Genomic DNA, 6,000 nt, shown 5'->3' with positions numbered 1-6,000 from the left:
TAGTAACAAAATTGAATCAGTAATCAAAAAACTCCCCCAAGACAAAAGTCCAGTCCAGATGACTTCATAGGTGAATTCTACCAAATATTTAAAGAGGAGTTAATACCTATCTTTCTCAAATTATTCTGAAAATTTTAAGAAAAAAGGGACACTTTCAAGTTCAGTTTACAAGGCCAGCATTACCCCAATACTAAAACCAAAGACTACAAAAAAAGAAAATTTCAGGCCAATATCACTGATGAACATAGATGCAGAAATTCTCAACAAAATATTAGCAAGCCAAAGGATCATATACCATTATTAAGTGAAATTTATTCCGGGGATGCAAGGATGGTTTAACATTTATAAATCAATCAATGTGTTACACCACATTAACAAAAAAAGGATAAAAATCATTATCATTTCAGTAGATGCATAAAAAGTTTTTGACAAAATTCAACAGCCATTTATGATAAAAATTCTGAATAATGTGAGTATAGAGGGAATATACCTCAACATAATAAAAGCTGTATATGACAAACCCACAGCTAACTTCATACTTAATGGTAAAAAGCTGAAAGGAACTAGGAACCGGGACGCTGAAAGGAGCAAGGAACAAGGAACAAGGATGCTGAAAGGAACAAGGAACAAGACAAGGATCCTCACTCTTGCCACCTCTATTGTACATGTATTGGAAATCTTAGCTGCAGCTATTAGGCAAGAAAAAGAAATGAAAGTTATCCAAATTGGAAAAGGAAGATGTAAAACTGTCACAGTTTGTAGAGGACATGATACTATATAAAAAAAAAAAAAAAAAAAAACCCCAAAATCTCCACAACAAAACTGTTAGAACTAATAAATGAATTCAGTAAAGTTTAGGATACAAGATTAATATACAAAAATCTGTTGCATTTCTATACCCTAATAACAAACTATTCAAAAGTAATTAAGAAAATAATCCCATTTACAATTGCATCAAAAGTAATAGAACACCTTGAAGTAAATTTATCCAAGGAGGTGAAAGACCTATATATTGAAAATTATAAGACATTAGTGCAAGGAATTAAAGAAGATACAAATAATGGAAAGATATTCTGTGCTTATGGATTGGGCTAATCAATATCATAAAAAATGTCCATAGTACTCAAAGGAATCTACTGATTTAATACAGTCCCTATCAAAATTCCAATGACATTTTTTTCACAGAACTAGAACAAATAATCATAAAATCTGTATGGAACCATAAAAGACCCTGAATAACCAAAGCAATCTTGGGAAAAAAGAACAAAGCTGGAGATATCATGCTCCCGACTTGAAACTATGCTACGAGGCTATAGTAATCAAAATATATGGTACTGACACAAAAAACAGACACATAGATCAATGGAACAGAATATGAGTGTCTAGAAATATGGTCAGTTAACCTATGATGAGGATGGCAAGAATATACAATGGGGAAAAGACAACTTCTTCAATAAACGGTGCTGAGAAAACAGGACAGGTACAAGAAAAAAATGAATCTGGAGCACTTTCTTACACCATATACAAAAATAAACTCGAAATGGATTAAAGGTTTAAATATAGAACCTGAAACCATAAAACTCCTCAAAGAAAACATAGGCAGTAACCTCTCTGACATCTGTCTTAGCAAAATTTATTGGATATGTCTCCTCAGGCAAGGGCAATAAAGCAAAAATAAACAAATGGGACTACGTCAAACCAAAAAACTTTTGTACAACAGAAGAAACCACCAACAAAACAAAAAGGCAGCCTACTGAATGGGAGAAGATATTGCAAGCTATATATCCAATAATTGGTTGACATTCAAAATATGTAAAGAACTCATTTAACTCAATATCAAAGAAACCAGACAACCCAATTAAAAATGAGCAGAACACCTGAATAGACATTTTTTTCCAAAGAAGACATACACATGGCCAACTGACACATGAAAAGATGTTCAACATCATTAATCATCAGGGAAATGCAAATCAAAACCACAATAAGATATCACCTCACACCTGTCAGAATGGCTGTTATCAAAAAGACAAGAAACAACAGGTGTTGGCAAAGATGTGGAGAAAAGGTAAGAACCCTTGTGCACTGTTGGTGGGAATGTATGGGGTGAGCCGAAAGGTTCTGTTTTTTCCATAAGATGGCTCTAGTAGCACTTAGTTGTCTTTAACTTCATTTGAAATAATTTTGTTAGATTGTGTGTGACAGCTCTCACATCAGCGTGCATTTAAAAAAAGACATCAAAATTGGTGAATTTTTGTATAGCCATTTTAATATTGAAGATGGAAGAATAAACACAACATTTTTGGCATTTTATGCTTTATTATTTCAAGAAAGGTAAAAATGCAACTGAAACGCACAAAAAGATTTGCACAGTGTATGGAGAAGGTGCTGTGACTGATCAAACGTGTCAAAAGTGGTCTGTGAAGTTTTGTGCTGGAGATTTCCTGATGGACAATGCTCTATGGTTGCGTAGACTAGTTGAAGTTGATAGTGATCAAATTGAAACAATAATTGAGAATAATGAACATTATACTATGCAGGACATAGCTGACATACTCAAAATATCCAAATCAAGCACTGAAAGCATTTGCACCAGCTTGGTTACGTTCACCTCTTTGATATTTGGGTTCCACATAAGTGAAAAAAACCCTTCTTGACCATATTTCCGCATGCGATTCTCTACTGAAATGTAATGAAAACGTTCCATTTTTAAAACAAATTGTGACTGGCGATGAAAAGTGTAGATACTGTACAACAATCTGGAATGGAAGAGATTGTGGGGCAAGTGAAATGAACCACCACCAACCACACCAAAGGCTGGTCTTCATCCAAAGAAGGTGATGCTGTACATAATGGTGGGATTAGAAGGGAGTCCTCTATTATGAGCTCCTTTCGGAAAACCAAATGATTAATTCCAAAAGTGCTGCTAACAATTAGACCAACTGAAAGTGGCACTTGACGAAAAGTGTCCAGAATTGGTCAACAGAAAACACATAATCTTCTATCAGGATAACACAAGACCGCATGTTTCTTTGATGACCAGGCAAAAACTGTTACAGCTTGGCTGGGAAGTTCTGATTCATCCTCCATATTCACCAGATATTGCACCTTTGGATTTCCATTTATTTCAGTCTTTACAAAATTCTCTTAATGGAAAATATTTCAGTTCCCTGGAAGACTTTAAAAGGCAACTGGAATAGTTCCTTGCTCAAAAAGATTAAAAGTTTTGGGAAGATGGAATTATGAAGTTGCCTGAAAAATGGCAGAAGGTAGTGGCACAAAATGGTGAATACGTTGTTCAAGAAAGTTCTTGGTGAAAATGAATAATGTGTCTTTTATTTTTACTTAAAACACCGAAGGCACATTTTGGCCCACCCAATAAGCTACTTGAAAACAGTATGGAAGTTCTGCAAAAAACTAAAAATAGAACTGCCATACAATCCAGCAATTCCATTTCTGGGTATTTATTTGAAGAAAACAGAAACACTAATTTGAAAAGATATAAGTACCCCTATATTTATTGAAACACTGTTTACAGTAGCCAAGATATGGAAGCAACCTAAGTGTCCATTGCCTGATGAATAGATAAAGAAAATGTGGTTTATACATTAAATGGAATATTATTCAGCTGTTAAAAAAGATGAAATCTTGCCAGTTGCATCAACATGGATAGACCTGGAGGGTATTATGTTAAGTGAAATTAGACAGAGAAAAACAAATACTATATGATTTCATTTATATATGAAATCTAAAGAAGAAAAACAAACAAAACAGGAATAGACTCATAGATATAGAGAACAAACTGGTGGTTGCCACAAAGGTGAAAGATTGGGGGATGAGTGAAATAGGTGAAGAGAATTAAGAGGTACAAACTTCCAGTTATAAAATACATAAGTATAAATAAATCAATAAGGGAATGCAATGTACACATAGGGAATATAGTCAGTAATATTGTAAACAGTTTGTATGGTGATGGATGGTAACTGGTTTTATTGCAGTGATCATTTTATAATATATAAAAATATCAAATTACTATGTTGTACACCTTAAACTACTATAATATTGTATGTTAATTATAACTTAGTTTAAAAAATGGAAGCACTAATGTCAGGGAGCTTGTTTAAGTTGATTTCATTCTACTGTTTTGTCTCCCTTACCATATGAAACTGTTGTATCCAGAAAAGTCACCTTAATATAGTCCATTGATGAGATAGCTGGCTTCATAATCTTATTTACAGAAATGAAATTAAACAATCCTCGTCTCATTGTCCTCTGGACATAGTGGACAGCTTGTTATCCATCTAATGATTAGTTGCATGAAAAATGATTTTGTTGTTTTAATAATCTTGTAATAATTTTACTTTTACAGTGATTATATAAGAAAGCATTTTATTCTGTGTTTTAAAATGTATTAGAAAGGAAGAATAATTCATTCTGAAATGCATATGTATCATCTCAAGAGCCTGGGACAATTAAACTTTCTAAAAGATCAATATATTCTTCACTGAAAACAAAAAGCTTATGAACCTATAACTTGACTGGCAAGAAAGCATTCGTATTTTAAAAATAAAAGAATTTTGAAGTACCCATAGGTTAGAAAATCATCCACAAGGAATTAATTACAAATGGCAATAAAGATGACTAATATTTTGGTAATAAGAGAGATCTCATTTACTTCAGAAATAAGCTTTGTGACTTCATCTACTAAAGCTGCATTTGAAGTTGACAAAGTCCATCCCAGTGTATACTCTGAAGCTCTTTGTTCTTTAAGGAAAAAAAAAACCCTGTTAGGTCAATTTTCGCATTAACTTTTAAAAACAGCCCCAAACTGTTTTTCTAATCAGCGTATCTATTTTTTTCTTTTTTTTTCCCTTTGCCTTCCTCCTGTCATTTCTCTTTATCTTCCTCCTGTCCTTTCTTCCTTCCCTCCCTCCCTTCCTTCTTTCTCTTTCTTTCTTTTCTTTCTTCTCTCTCTCTCCCCCGCTTCCTCCTTTATTTTTCCTTCCTTCCTTCTTTACTTCTGTCTCTCTCTTTCACTTTTACTTGAGTGAATACAGAAACATTTTCTTAAATCATATCATTATATTTTGATTCATACTTCCAAATCATTTTACACACTTGGCAACACTGAATGGGAAAACAGTCAATAGGTGACTTCATTATGTAATGGTTATTCTAGGTCCTGTGCTTTCCCATGTAAATTATAGAATCAGTTTCTCAGTATCTACAAAGCAGCTTGCTGAGACATTGATCTGAATTGTGTTGAATCTATTGATCAAATTGGGAGGAAATAACATCTTCACAATATTAATTTCTCCAATATATGAACATAGAATATTTTACTTTCTATTTATGTCTTCTTTGGGTTTTTTCATTACTGTTGTATAGTTTTTCACATACAGATCCTGTAAATATTTAGTTAGATTTATACCTAAGTACTTGATTTTCTTGATATTATTATAGTTTTTTTTTAAAATTTCAAGTTCCAGTTGTTTTTGGCTGACATATACGAGAGTAATTGACTTTTAAGTGGACAATTGTATTTTGACCTTGTATCCTGTGACCCTTGCATAATTGCTTATTAGCTTCCGATTATTTTTGTAAAATCTTTGGGGTTTTCTATATAGACAATTCTGTCATGTTTGAATAAAGATCTTTATTATAATATCTCTTTTCCAATATCTCTCTATATAATTTTTTTTCATGTCTTAATGCCTCTGCTAGGACATCCAGTATAATGTTAAAAAAGAATGGTAGTAAAGGACACCCTGGCCCTACTCCTAATTTTAGCAGGAAATTGTTCACTTTCTCACCATTAAGTATGAGGTTCGATGTAGGGTTTTTGTACATTTTATTTATTAGATTAATGTAGTCCCCCTCTGTTATTTATTTGCTGAGAGTACTTATCATGAATAAGTGTTTATTGAGTGCTTGTTCTGCATCCATTGGTATGCTCATGTGTTTTATCTTATTCAGTCTGTTAATATAATGAATTACATATAT

This window comes from Phocoena phocoena, chromosome 3, assembly GCF_963924675.1.
Source record: "Phocoena phocoena chromosome 3, mPhoPho1.1, whole genome shotgun sequence".
Taxonomy (NCBI): domain Eukaryota; kingdom Metazoa; phylum Chordata; class Mammalia; order Artiodactyla; family Phocoenidae; genus Phocoena; species Phocoena phocoena.
The sequence above is the reverse complement of the archived record's forward strand: the minus strand, read 5'-3'. Positions refer to the sequence as shown.